Raw genomic sequence first — 14,886 nt, 5'->3', positions numbered from 1 at the left:
GCTTTCCTCTTACCAGAGGGTGAACCACCAGCCCGTAACTACCCTGAATATTGAACGTTTATAAATGTTATTATGTGATTATAGGGCTCCCCTCCGTCTTCTTTGTTTCAAGGAGAATAATCCCAGCCTTTCATTCCACGAAGCTCCATTTTCTCCAGTGTTGACAACATGCTCATTAATCTCTGCTGTCCCTGCAGCGTCCTTACATATTTTTACGGCAGGCGGAGACATTTATGTGAAGAAACGGTTGGAATTTCAAGCACAGACGGGAATTGGAACTTGAAATCAAACATGACTGGAATCAGATTTTCCACACAAGGACGAAATAGAGTAATGAACACTCCGACAAATGAGAATCTAATCATATTTCATTGACATTCAATAACTTTACTGTAAACAAATTACCCCGTGCAGTCGTCCACAGAGCTATTATTTCGGGGGGAAAAAACTTATAGAAACTGGCGACATAAATACTTTGACAACAACAACATGTTCTTTTGACATTTTTTGATTATAAACTCAACTCATTGTTCTGTGAATCCTACATCTTTTGCAAGGCACAAATGAGACGTTAATATAACTCTCTCCATTTGCCTAGATGGGTGTAACTTCAATAACACTTGAGGAACTGGACACCGTCCACGACAATGCAGTCACTTGAGTGTACCCTATTCAACACCTGCAATATTCATTCCCTTCACCACTAAGGCGAAATTGCAGCAGAGTGCACCAACTATAAGATGCACTGGAATAAGTCATTCGGGCATTTTTGACAACCTTCAAAGCTCAACAGCTGTACTAACGATAAGGACAAGGTTGGAAGATGCAACGAAACGCCACCATTTTCAACTTACCCTCCAAGGCCCATAGCACCCTGAGGTGGAAAGGAATCAGTGAGAAAATCATTGCTGAAACGGTCTTGATGGGCAAAGTTGCATACTTCAGCCTTTCATCTTTTGTCTTACAATTTTAAGAAAAATGTTGATTTATGCCATGACCAGACTTGTGCTCAGTCCTTTAGCTGTTCCCTAAACTGGTGGTTGCGAAAGTTCTGATATCATCCACAGCCTGTGGTCAACAATAGAAAATATCTGAAAATCCTCTCAATCAACTGACTCCCGTCAAGATTAGAGTGGTGTTGGAGAAGCACAGCAGGTCCGGCAGCATCTGAGGAGCAGGAAAAATGGACATTTCAGGCAAAGGTTTCAGGAATGAGACTGGGAGCACATTGGAGGGAGAGAGAAATAGGAAGGGTGTGGGGCTGGGGAGAAGGTAGCTGAGAGTGCTGTAAGTGGATGCGGGTGTGGGGTGAACATGATATGTCAGAGAAGTAGGTGGGGTGGATAGGTGGGAATGAAAATGCACAGGTGGGACAAGTCAGGCAGACGGTGTTGAGCTGGAAGGTGAGAACTGGGGTAAGGTAGGGGGAGGGGAAATGAGGCAACGGGGGAAGTCCAAATTGATGCCATGGGATTTAAGGGTCCCGAGGCAGATGATGATGCTTTCTTCCTCCAGGTTGTGAGGCAGTGGCAATACAGGAGGCCCAGGACCTGCATGTCCTCGGGAGAGTGGGAGGAGGAGTTGAAATGTTTAGCCAAGGGGCACTGGGGTTGATTCTTGCGGGTATTCTGGAGATATTCTCTGAAGTGTTGTGTGAGAACACATCTCTTCTCTCTAACTTAGAGGAGACCGCATCGGGCGGAACGTATACAAGAACTGGCATGTGTGGAAGTGCAGGAGAAACTTTGATGGACGTGGAAGCCTCCATTGGAGCCTTGGATAGAGGTGAGGAGGTAGATGTGGGTGCAGGTTTTGGAATTCCTGCAGTGACAGGGAAATTTATATTTCCCTCCCCACCCCTATCCACTTTTCAAAAAGACTCTTTCCTCCACGACTACCTAGTCAACTCGACGCCCTCCAAAAACCCACCCTCCCCTCACGGCACCTTACCCTGCCACCACAGGAATTGCAAAACCTGCACCCACATCTTCCCTCTCACATCCTTCCAAGGCTCCAATGAGCCTTCCACATCCATCAAATGTCCGTGTGCACTTCCACACATGTCGTTTATTGCATCGGTTGCTTGGGATGTGGTCTCCTCTACATTGGGGCCAACAGACACATTCTCGGAGAGCGCTTCAGAGAACATTTCCAGGGAACCCGCAACATTCAACTCCAACGCCCCATGACCAAAAACATTAATTACCACGTCCCCCGACTCTCTCAAGGACATGCAGTTCCTGGGTCTCCTACACCGCCATTCCCTCACCACCAGACGCCAGATCTTCCACCACGGGACCCTCAACCCCAGGGCATCAACGTGGTCTTCACCAGTTTCCTCATCTCTCCACGGTCACCTTATCCAAGTTGCAACTTTCTAACTTGCCACCATCCTACTGACCTGTCCCACTTGTCTATCTTCCTTTCCACCTATCCGCTCCACCCTCTTCTCCGACCTATCACCTTTAACCCCATCTCTATCCACCTCTGGCACTCTCAGCTAAATCCTTCCCAGACCCATTCCTCCCGTTTATCGCTCCACCCACGAGGCTCCCAGCTTTATTCCTGATGAAGGGCATTTGCCCGAAACGTTAGTTTTTTCTGCAACTCGGATGCTGCCTGACCTGCTGTGCTTCTTCAGCACCACTCTATTCTTGATTCTGATTTCCAGCACCTGCAGTACGCACTTCCGTCCATCTGATTCCCCTGTCCATTGATCTTGAATAGGCCGTTGCTGAAGTTCCAGCATCATTTCCCTGCTCTTATATTCCCACCTGCTATCAAGAACAGAAAGTATTTCCAACCCATCGAGATCACATGATACCTTGTCCAATCACCTTCAAACATTCGTGAATGTCTACTCCAATTTCTCTTTTATTACTTTAAACCACTCAGTATTCACACTTTACTCATTGTGCGTCCTCAAATTCATTATCACCCACTTCACTGGATTGAATTCCTTTCAGCACATTTTCTTGCCAATTGTTTCCCTGCAGTCTATGGCTTTCTTCCTAATGGTTAACGACATGACTAATTGTTACCTGATTTGCAAACAGCTAAATGATGGCCACGACAAATAATTAAAAATCGTTGACCTATATGTGTAAACAATAGAACTCATAGAAGCCATGGTTCATAAGCTTGCAGAGGACAGCAGAATTGGAGACTGTAAAGAAGGTGATCTAAGATTCCAGAAGGATCTTAATCCATTGCGTCTTTGGGTTGAAAAATGTCACATGAAGTTCAATCTGGATAAATGGAAGGTATTGCATTTTGCTACATCAAATAAGAGTAGGGCTTATACAATTAATGATCGGGCGTCGCATCGTGCTATGGAACACACAGGCCAGGAATGCAAGTACATAATTAATTTTAGTTTGCTTCATATATAGACAGAATGGTTAAAAAATGTCATCTCGCCTTCGTTGCTCAGTCCTTTGAGCGTTGGGGTTGGTACGTTATGTTGAAGTAGAATAGGACATTGGGTGATGCGTCTTCTGGAACACTGTGTCCAGTTCTTGCCGCCCAGTAAAAGCAAGGAAATTATTCAGCTGGAGTAGGTTTAGAACAGGTATACCTGCGTATGGCTAGTGGGGAAGGTTTGTGTTATAACGAAAGGTTGGATAGGCTGAGAATATTTTCTCTCTAGCACTGGAGGTTGAAAGGCGACGTGATAGAAATGTAAAAATTATTGAGAGTTCGGCTCGAGTTAACTGTAACTGTCTTTTCTCCAAGGAGGGGGGACTTCAATACGAGAGGGAAAATGTTTAAATTGAAATGAGGGATTTAAAATTAGACATGAGAGGCTTTTTTAACAGAGGATGGTTTATGTGTGCAATTCACTTCCTGAGGCAGTGATGAATGAAAGTACATTTGCAATATTTACAGGCTATTTGGATCGATAAATGAATTGGAAAGTATCAAGTGGGATTAACAAAAGCTCTTCATTCATGCCTAGTACATAATTTATTGCCCAGAGTGAAGATCAGAATCAACCACGATATTATGGATCTGGAGTCACATACCAGCCAGACACAGACGACAAGCAACATGAATTCGACTGGGACAACACTACCATTATAGGGCAAGCCAAACAGAGAACAGCCAGGGAATTCCTAGAGGCATGGCACTCATCCACAGACTCTATCAACAAACACATCGACCTGGACCGAATATACCGGCCACTCCAGCGGACAGCTCGAACTGACAACCGGAAGCAGCAGAGACAGGCCACTACAAATGCCGGAGGAAACAGCACAGAAGCGCTTCACAGGAGGCTCCCAAGCACTGAGGATGTCACCTAGACAGAGGACGAAACGTTTGCAAGACAAATTCCCAGGTCGGCGAACAAAACCACAACAACGAGCACCCGAGCTACAAATCTTCTCCCAAACTTTGAGTTTCCTTCCCTATGAGGCATTAGTGAATCAGATCTACAACAACTGATTCAACATCATCATTAGACTCCAGGAATTTATTGAAATAAAATTCCAGCATCTGCCATGCCAGGGTTTGAACCCGTGTCCACAGAATTATATCTGTACATTCATATTAACAATGCAGTAATAATATCACAAAGGCATTGTTAACCCTCAGCAGTTGCAAGAGCCATCAGATGCGACTCGTCTAGTTTGGCATTATGTTCAGTATGAGCTGGTAGGACAGAAAGGCCTGTTTTCATGCTGTGTGAGTCTATGACTTTGACGCTATGAAACTGGCAGCTGGTTGGGATTAACAGCAGCATTGACAGTTTAATTGATCTCCTTCTGGGATATGTAATCTTGTTGGTTACTGTGGAGGTTCTTCTGCTCATTGAGCCCTTCCCACACACGGGACTGTTGAATAGCCTGTCCCCAGTTTGACTGAGTAGTTGAGATTCCACTTCAGCAGGTAATTGAATCCGGCATTGCGCTGGTTTCTCTGTGATATCGTTGTCTTTGTATCTACCCAGGATGAACGATTGGTTCAAATCATGTCCATGCAGACGCAAGTACCGTTGTCCATGTTGTGAATGTGTTTTTATTCTTCCTGATATATCCACAGGGTGTGGATGTCGCTGGTCAGGATAGCATTTGTTGTTCTTCCTGATTCGCTGCTGCCTCTCTGCACAAAAGATATGAATTCGATCCCAGTGTCGTGTGACTGTGTTCAGTTTGCACATTCTCTTCTTGCTTGTGTGAGTTTCCTCCCACAGTCTGAAGGTGTGTAGTTTACTGGGATCAGCCATGGGAAATGAAGGTACTGAACAGGTATGGAGTGTGGGTCTGAAAAGGATGTGCTTCAGAGGGATAGTGTCCCACACGGTCGTCATTCTCGGATTAAGGGTCAGCTATTTGCTTCAGGTCCTGGAGACACAAGTAGGCAGGATTGGGTAAAGATGGTAGCATCCCCTATATAAGTGACATGCATGAATGGGATTGCAAGAAATTAAAGTCATGTTCTCTGTTCCTGAGGTCAGGCTTCCATTCCAGGTTTTATTCATCAAACTTTAACATTACCAGTTCCGTGTGTGAGTCCCCAGGGATGAGTAGTTTATTATATAACCACAACACCACCTTCTCCTGGTTGCAGTCTTTATTGGGAACAAGAAGCTGATTCTGAGCTGATGCGAACAAAAGCAGATGCCAATGTCAAAACCACTGATCCAAATAGGAAAATGAAATTTCGAACCTTGCCACCCTAAAGTTAAAGTCTCCACACTCTTTGGATGCGCCAATCGGCTGTCTCAGCAACATGTACTGTTTATGGTCATAATATTATAAATGGGGGCAAGTATTCCCTTCCGCCCCGCTTTTGAGCAGGAGCTGTCCCAACCTCGGAAATACATGCGCCTCTCTCCTGTCATTCCATCCCAGTTTCCAATTGGATCTTCGTGCATGCTTCATACAGTTTCTCTGATTCCGGTTCTGGAACTAGGATTATGTGTGATTTCATGCAGCAATTGGTCCTGCCTTCTGTGGGCAAAGTGATGAAGTAGCCGAAGTTCATATATAATGATATTGAAGCATACGTTTCAACAATATTCTGCAATCTCCCAAGAGTTTGGAGAGTTTCATTAATCCCATTCTCCTGTACGCTCATTCATGGAATCTCCACAGTCTCTGGGGACGCTAAAGTTAAAGATTCGGTTCATTCTGCTTTCCCACATGCCTGTCGCTATGTCCTGATATTGTACATTCTTCCTGACATTTCCTCTGCTACCATACAGGTTGCAGTTTGCAAGCGTGCTATGTGGAATGCTGTAACCGTTTAGTAGTTCGAATTTTATGTTGCGATTGCAGCGACCTCGGCTAGAATCCACATCATGGCAGTCAGTTCTCTCAAAGTTTTACTTTTGGTGAAACACGGTCAGAAATTAATCGTTTTTACAAGATAATATTCTCCGAGGTGATGATCGGTTTTCCATCGAATTTTGTTCTCTGATATTTCTACGTTTCATGTATCAGGATTTTAACCCAAAAGTTCTCGAAGATGTCTCTCCCTCGCACTCTCCCTAACTCTCTTTTCCGTCTCGCGTCCCATTTGACTGAGGCATTGCACAATCTAACATACACTTTCACGTTGATCCCATCCAGTCTGTGCCGTTGCATTCACTGTTGCCCCAATCTCTTCATTGGCACCTTCAAATCATTCGATCCGTTGGGATAGCTTGGCTGTGACATCAATTCACTTTTAGCAGCTTTTACTGACATGGACAAGAGATTATTGGAGTGTGAGGCTCAATAAAAGGGCATAAGGAATAATTGGGGAAAAGAGACTCTATTGGAAAAGATCCCCCGTGAGGGATTTCTGCGATAGCCTAGTGGTATTATCGCTGGATTGTTAACACATCAAAGCCAGGTAACATTCTGGGGAGAAGGGTTGGATTCTCACCACGCCACGAAAATGATAGTTTGTGAATGCAATAAATGCCTAGAATTAAGAATACGTTGTATGAAAAACCCATGTGTTTCACTGACGTCCTTGAGGGAAGGAAACTACCGTCCTTATCTGGTCTGGCGTCCACGTGACTCCAAACTGGAAGGCAATAAATGCTGCAGCGCCACCCCCGATGCTGTTACAGAATAGAAATATGTTCATTCGGCTCATTGCTAGAATTGTCCAGGGATGAGTCGCACTGGGAGAGTTGCAGGAGAGATTCACTCGGATATTGTCGGAACTGAAATTGTGCATTGAAAAATACCTTGATTGTTTGCTAAGTCTCCGATCTGTTAGAATGACCATGTGAGCTTCACTTCTTTCAAAGCTTTTTTATTTTAAAGTTTCATTCTCAGGTGATGTTTAACAACTGGTGTCTGCCCCCCTGTGCTGCTGTCTGTTCCATAATATTTAGACTGATTCTAATTTATAAAAATGAGTTACCAGAGACTTACATGGAGTCATGCAGTTTTTGAGCAACGTACAATGTAACTCTGTAAGTACAAATTCACCCCACAGACGTGTGTGTGTGTGTGTGTGTGTGTGTGTGCGCGCGCGCACGCGTGCGCACTCGTGTAGGAGGGTCTTTGTTTGTAGATAGGGCAATAGGATCACCTGTATTGTGACATGAACCCAATGACCATGGGTACCAGTCTGCGGGGGCACTTTTAGCTGCTGCCTGTTCCAAAGACCGCCTTGTCGGGTTGTTACCCGAAGATCCGAGTTCGACTGTCCTGGATCACTGAAGTGCTCTCCAACTGGGAAGGTGACACCTGTCTGTTGATTGATGTGCAGCGCCGATTCCGTTGTTGTAGCCTCTGCTCAGCTTCACCAATGTACCATGTCTTAAGGCATTCTTGCCTGTAGAGTGTTGGTTTTTGTTTAGATGAGCGTCAGTCTAAACATTATGGCATGGACGCAGCACACAGGGACTAGCACCTTCAACATATTATCTGTGCTGACACTAATTGGTAAAGCCCACCTGAGAATGTAACTGTGAAAAGAAAGTTTTTCGATTTACATAAGAAAGAAATGAACCTAACATAGTCATTCTAACAAATGGAAGACTTAACAAGCAATCAAGGTATTTTTCCAATGTATAATTTCAGTGACATTACACTGTAACCGTTCGCTATACATTCTGTACCTTACCACTGTGTACTCCACAACCACCTGATGAAGGAGCAGCTCTCCAAACGCTATTGCTTCCATTAAACTTGTTGGACTATGACCTGGTGTTGTGCGATTTTTAACTTTGTATTAGAATGCGGATCTCACAATTAAAATAGAGACGAAGAAGCATTTATTCTCTCAGACAGTTCCGTATCAGTGGACTTTCTTGGAGCAGAAGGCTGTTGAGGAAGTGTCATTAGGTGTAATGAGGCTGAGATCGGTAGATCTTCAAACAGCAAAGACATCAAGCATTATGGCAAAAGGCAAGAAAGTGCAGTTCAAGGTTAACAGATCAGATATGAAACCATTCAATAGTGGAACAGACTTGGTGGTCTGAATGGTGAGTATTTGTTCCTAAAATTGTTGGCCTTAATATGAAGCTGCAAAACAGACCTGAGTAAAACGTGCCAAATTTTAAAAAAAGCGTGGTCCCCCGGAGCACTGAAGCGAGGTGAAATGTACAAAGAACAGCACACAAAGGGCAGACAATATTGGGTAATTGATCTGAAGTGATCAGTATACCAAGTTAAACAGGAAAACCGATATTCAGTATCTACATTGAACCTGGCTCCACGAGGCATGTAGTTAACTTTCACAAACCACTATTCCCCTTCCGTTTTCCTGACGCCCCCTCCGTTCTTGTTTTAAACTGATTGAACGTCAGGCAATTGCCAATGACATTGCTGATTTGGAACTGTAGCATATAGAACATAGAACATGAGAGTGCAGTACAGGCCCTTCGGCCATCGATGTTGCGCAGCCATGTCATACTAATCTGAAGCCCATCCCATTACAAAATTCCATGTACGTCCATATGCCTCTCCAATGACGACTTAAATGCACTTAATCTTGGCGAATCGACCACCGTTACAGGCAAAGCATTTCATGTCCTAACTACTCTCTGAGTAAAGAAACTACCTCTGACATCTGTCTTATACCTTTCTCCCCTCACTTTAAAGTTGTGACCCTCGTGTTTGCCGTCCCCAAACTTGGAAAAAAACTCTCCCTGTCCACCCTATCTAAACCTCTGATTATCTTGTATGTCTCTATTAAGTCACCTCTCAGTCATCTCTCCAACGAGGACAGCCTCAAGGCCCTCAGTCTTCCCTCATAATACATTCCTTCCATACCAGGCAACAGGCTAGAAAATCCCCTCTGCCCTCTTTCCAAAGCGACAACATCCTTCTTATAATGCGGAACCAGAACTGTTGACAATACTTCAAATGTGGCCGTACCAGATCTTTGTACAGCTGCAGCATAACCTTCTGATTCCAGAACTCAATCCCTCTATTAGTAAAGGCCAAAACACTGTTTTCCTTCTTAACAACCCTGTCAATCTGAGTGGCAACATTCAGGGATGTGTGTACATGGACACCGAGATCTCTCTGCTCATCTGCACTCCCAAGAATCTTACCATTAGCCCAGTACTTTGCATTCCGATTACTCCGTCCAAAGTGTATCACCTCACACTTGTCCACATTAAACTCAATTTGCCACCTCTCAGCCCAGCTCTGCATCCTATCTATGTCTCTCTGCAACCTACTACATCCTTTGTCACGATCCACAACTCCACCAACCATAGTGTTGCCCGCAAATTTACTAACCCAACCTTCTAAGCCCTCATCCAGGTCATTTATAAAAATGACGAATAGCCCTGGACCCAACATCGACCCTTGCGGAATGCCGCTAGTAACTGGACACCAAGATGAACATGTTGCATCAACTACAACACTCTGTTTTCTTTGAGTGAGCCAATTACTGATTCAAACTGCTATGTCTCCCACAATCCCATTCCTCCACATTTTGTATAATAGCCTACTGTGGGAATCTTATCGAACACCTTGCTGAAATCCATATACAGAACATCAACCTGCTTACTCTCATCTACCTGTTTGGTCACTTTGTCAAAAAACTCATAAGATTCGTTAGGCACGACCTTGACAAAACCATGCTGACTGTCCCTGACCAGATTATTCTTTTCTAGATGATTATAAATCCTATCTCTTATAATCTTTTCCAACGCTTTACCAACAACTGAAGTGAGACTCACTGGTCTGGAATTACCAGGGTTGTCTCTAAAACCCTTCTTGAACAAGGGAACCACATTTGCAATCCACCAGTCCTATTCCTGTAGATAATGATGATTTCTGGATCAATGGCACTGGCTCGGCAATCTCTTCCTTTGCTTCCCAGAGGATTCTAGGATAGATCCCATCTGGCCCAGAGGACTTGTCAATTTTTACACTCTACAGTATTTCTAATACCTCTTCCCTGTGAACCTCAATCTCTTCGAGTCGAGATGCAAGTATCTCTGTATCTTCCTCGCCAACATTTTCATTTTATATAGTGAACACTGTGGAAAAATATTTATTTAGTGTTTCCCATGTCTCCTCTGACTCCACACACAACTTTCCACTATTATTCTTGATTGGCCCTAATATAACTCTCGTCATTCTTTTCTTCCTGACATACCAATGGAAAGCCTTCGGGTTAACCCTGATCCTATCCGCCAACAACTTCTCATGTCTCCTCCTGGCTCTCATGTCTCCTCCTGGCTCTTCTGAGCTCTCTTATTAGGTCATGCAGGGAAACGATTCCTTCTGATGCACAACATCATTCTGCTTCAAAATATCAGGCAGTATTTCATGTTGATTACTGTAAAAGTTAACCTTTAACAAGTCATGACAGTGAAATCACTGAATCCTCATCACTATACTACCAGGGAAGATTTCTGTTAAAATCACCCTGGACACCAAGAAATTCGCCATTCTATTCGCCCATCCTTCTGTGCGTGATCCCCTCGGCCCAATTCCGGTCTTGTTGGTTGGTTTACAATACTGAGGCTATCCAATCATCTTTGCATTTCAGTTTCTAAAGGATGAAACCTTCTCTCTGAGCTGGCAATGTGCTTGCTCAGTGGTGATAAAACTGTCCTTGTAAACTAGAAAAGTGCTTGAAATAGGCGATTCCTGTTTTTCATTCCAAGAACTTGAGGCAAACCGTTTGGCAGGACAGGAAATAGCGGGCGTGAGCAGTGATCAAGTTTGGCAGCAAGAACGAGGTGAGGCAGTATAAACTACAGAGTAATGGGGAAACAATGTGCAAAGAACACTGGGACGGGAGGGGCTGAATGCTTCCTTTCTTTGCTGTAACCAGACATTGGTGTTGATCTCTGAAACGGGACAACATCAGACCAGTCGATGAAATCTTACTTTCTCCTTGTTTTCTCCCGAGGCCTGTGTCACACTTGGGGAAATGTGTCTGCGTGCTTCAGTCTATGGGTAAAAATGGGGTCCAGTTTCCATCTCAATCTTTAATCCCACTTATTGCGTTTTACGAGATTAAAACGTACCAGAGAAATTAGTATTCAGGTGAAACGTCAGAGCTTACAAGGTTACAGACCAAGTGCTGGGAAATGAGATGAAGGGACCCATTTCTGTGCTGTAAACACTCGATAATTCAATCGTTTTTGAGGGGAAACATATCTGCAGTGACATAATTCCAAAAACGGAGTTATGAAGAAACGGTGCAACTGCTTCTGCCCTCATCCCTGGTGGTCTAGTGGTTAGTATTCAGCGCTTTAACTGAGTGCCCTGGGTTTCATGACCGTTCAGGAAATCAGGACTTCTTGTTCCTGATGCAGAGAGCGCAGCTCTACCAGGAATCTGTTCCATGCCTTAGATCAGTCAATACCCCAGCTCATCAAAGAAGGGAAAAGTGCCTTCCCTCTCTCTGCATAGTCAGACAGTTAATCCTTCATTCTCCTCTGATTCCACTTTCCAAAGAATTTCAAAATAATGTCAAAACTGAGTCTCAGCTATTTCTTTTCTGTGCTTTTCATCCATCGGAGCTGCAGCGACTAAGTGCTTTGGTTTCTGAAAACGAAACGTACCCATGAGCAATGTATTGGGCTATTCCAGGATTGCCTTCTCTGACAACAGTGGGACATGACTGGTGTTGTCTATGATATGGAAGTGCCAGTGTTTGAGTTGAGTAGACAAAGTTAAAAATTACACAATATCAGGGCAGAGTCCAGCAGGTTTATTTGGAAGCATTAGCTTTAGGAGAGCCGCTCCTTCATCAAGTGGGTGTTTTTCTGCAGAAACTTGGTGTGTGTGTCAATATGCGCGAACTTTTGGAAGATCATTTGGACTTTAACCGATCCGTTCGTGGTGTCGACGGTACCCATGACTTGGAGGTGTTGGTGTTGTACTGGGGTAGATACATTTAATAATCACACAAAGCCATTTTAGATTCCAACAGTTGACAAACACCTGATGACGAAGCAGTGCATGGAACACTGGTGCTTCCAAATAACTCTGTTCGATACAATCTGGTGCTGTGTGATTTTTACTCTGATAGCTCTTGGTAATGTTTAACTGATCGAAGACAGTGAAAGAACTTTCATTCGTGGAGATGAAAATTTCAAATATTATCCACAACAGCATAACAAAAGTGATTAGGTTGGATTTGTGATGAATCTCCACAATGCGCTTGTGCAAAGTAAAAGTCGAACTTGAAACTGCCTGATCCGGAGCCAGCTCTTCGAATGGTTGCACCAATGGCCAGATGCACAGCCGAGATTTTACACGCTGCAGAGCTCTGGTGTTAACAAGGACATGAGCAATAACAGTAACAGTCACAAGGTGAACAAAGAACAAAGATAATCACCATCATGATTCACTTCAATTTGGCCTCAAAGCAACGAGCATTCACAATCTGATCAGCCAATCAATGAGGTCACTGCCGATCTTAGAAATTGCAACTGACTTTGATGCGTTTTCACCATAATTTGAGGTAAACTCCAGCCTAATCATAACATCGCATATTCCCATTAATTTTTATATTTAGATATCGTTAATGACCTGTCCGAATTTGCAGGAAATGAATGAAAACGTCCTTCCGATGATGTAATCCAGCGCAGAGTCGGCCAGAAATGAAAAGACAAAGACATGAAGCATCACTCCCATTTCTCTCTGTACCAATGCGTTTTCCTGAGTTGAATATTTGCAGGACTTGTCTTTACTATCTAAATAATTAATTATTTTCCCGGGAAAGATTCTTCATAAATCAATTAACATATGAGGTGTCGAAACATATTTTACTTTAGATTAAAATAGTTGAATATCCTTTCCCCCAGCCTAATATCCCAATGCTCCCTCCTCTTCCATGTAAATACAAGCTTCTCCACGTGATGTTGGAGCTCCCAACATGACGTTACAATGCTCCTTGCTGCTCCATGTCAATAGAAGCTGCTTTACTTGAATTTGGACCTCCCAGTTTGATGTCCCAATGCTCCCTGTTCCTTGTCATTACCAGTGGTGCAGTTGAGTTTAGACCTACCACTCTGATGTCCCAATGCTCCCAGCTGTTACATGTCACTAAAAGCTGGTCCTTGTGTGGTTGGAGCTCCCAGTCTGATGTCCCAATGCTCCTTGCTCCATGTTAGTAGAAGTGGTGCAGCTCAGGCTACACCTACCACTCTGATGTCCCAATGCTCCCAGCTGCTATATGTCATTAAACGCTGATCCTTGTGAGGTTGGAGCTCCCAGTCTGATGTCCCAATGTTCCCTCCTCCATATCAATAGAAACAGTCTAGTTGAGGTTGGATGTATCACTCTGATGTCCCAATGCTCCCTGCTGCTACATGTCATTAAAAGCTGCTCCAGGTGAGAGTGGAACTCCCAGACGGATCTCGCAAAGCTCCTTGCTCCATGTCAACTGAAGCTGCTCCAAATATGGTTAGATCTTGCATTCGGATGTTCCAATGCTCCCTGCTGCTCCATGTCAACTGAAGCTGCTCCAGGAGTGGTTGGAACTCCCAGACTGATGTCATAACGCTCTCTGGTCCACATCAAAAGACGCTGTTCCAGATGAAGTGGGAACTCCCATCCCTGGCACCTCACATACTTCTATACCATCATAGAAATACTGCCCACTGAACATCCCCACCACTGGACCAATGGTGGAATAACCACATCATGAGAACCGAATATTATTTTTAGTCACCACCAAATCATTATTTCCAAAAGTCATTCTTTCTTAAACCTTATTTCGCATGTGCATACTGCAGTCCATCCGAAGTAAGATAATGGTGCTAATTGATGTATGCTTAATAAAAATTACATCCTATTTTTCATGTTGATTAACTGCGAGTTAACAAGAACAATGTTTGTATTCAAAACACACTTTTATTCCAGGTGAGAGAATGTAGTTTGCATTATTTAAAATGAACTTGTTCACTGCGTAAAATGATCAAAAAGATTTCAATTTCAAAACAACATTGGTAACGTTGTCATCCATCTTGAAATGTGGTGTCTTCTTCTTTCAACCAGACGGGTATTATATCAAAAAGTCTATTACTGATATGCGTATAGACACTTTAAATCGCAAGGATTGTGAAGGTGTGTAACTCAGGTTGAGGTTTAAGGTGTAGGTTTGCTCGCTGAGCTGTAGGTATGATATCCAGACGTTTCATTACCTGGCTAGGTAACACCATCAGTGGCGACCTCCATGTGAAGGGAAGCTGTTGTCTCTTGCTTTCTATTTATATCTTTCTCCTGGATGGGGTTCCTGCGGTTTGTGGTGATGTCATTTCCGGTTTGTTTTCTGCGGGGTTGATAGATGGCATGTAGATCTATGTGCTTGTTTATGGCGTTGTGGTTGGAGTGCCAGGCCTTTGGGATTTTTCTGGCATGTCTTTGCTTAGACTGTCCCAGGATCAAGGTGTTTCCCAAGTCGAATCGGACTACCAAGAATCCATAAACCAGGAGGCCCCCCTCAGACCCATAGTCT

This window comes from Chiloscyllium punctatum, chromosome 50 (assembly GCF_047496795.1).
Source record: "Chiloscyllium punctatum isolate Juve2018m chromosome 50, sChiPun1.3, whole genome shotgun sequence".
Classification (NCBI taxonomy): Eukaryota; Metazoa; Chordata; class Chondrichthyes; order Orectolobiformes; family Hemiscylliidae; genus Chiloscyllium; species Chiloscyllium punctatum.
Note: the sequence above shows the minus strand (reverse complement) of the source record.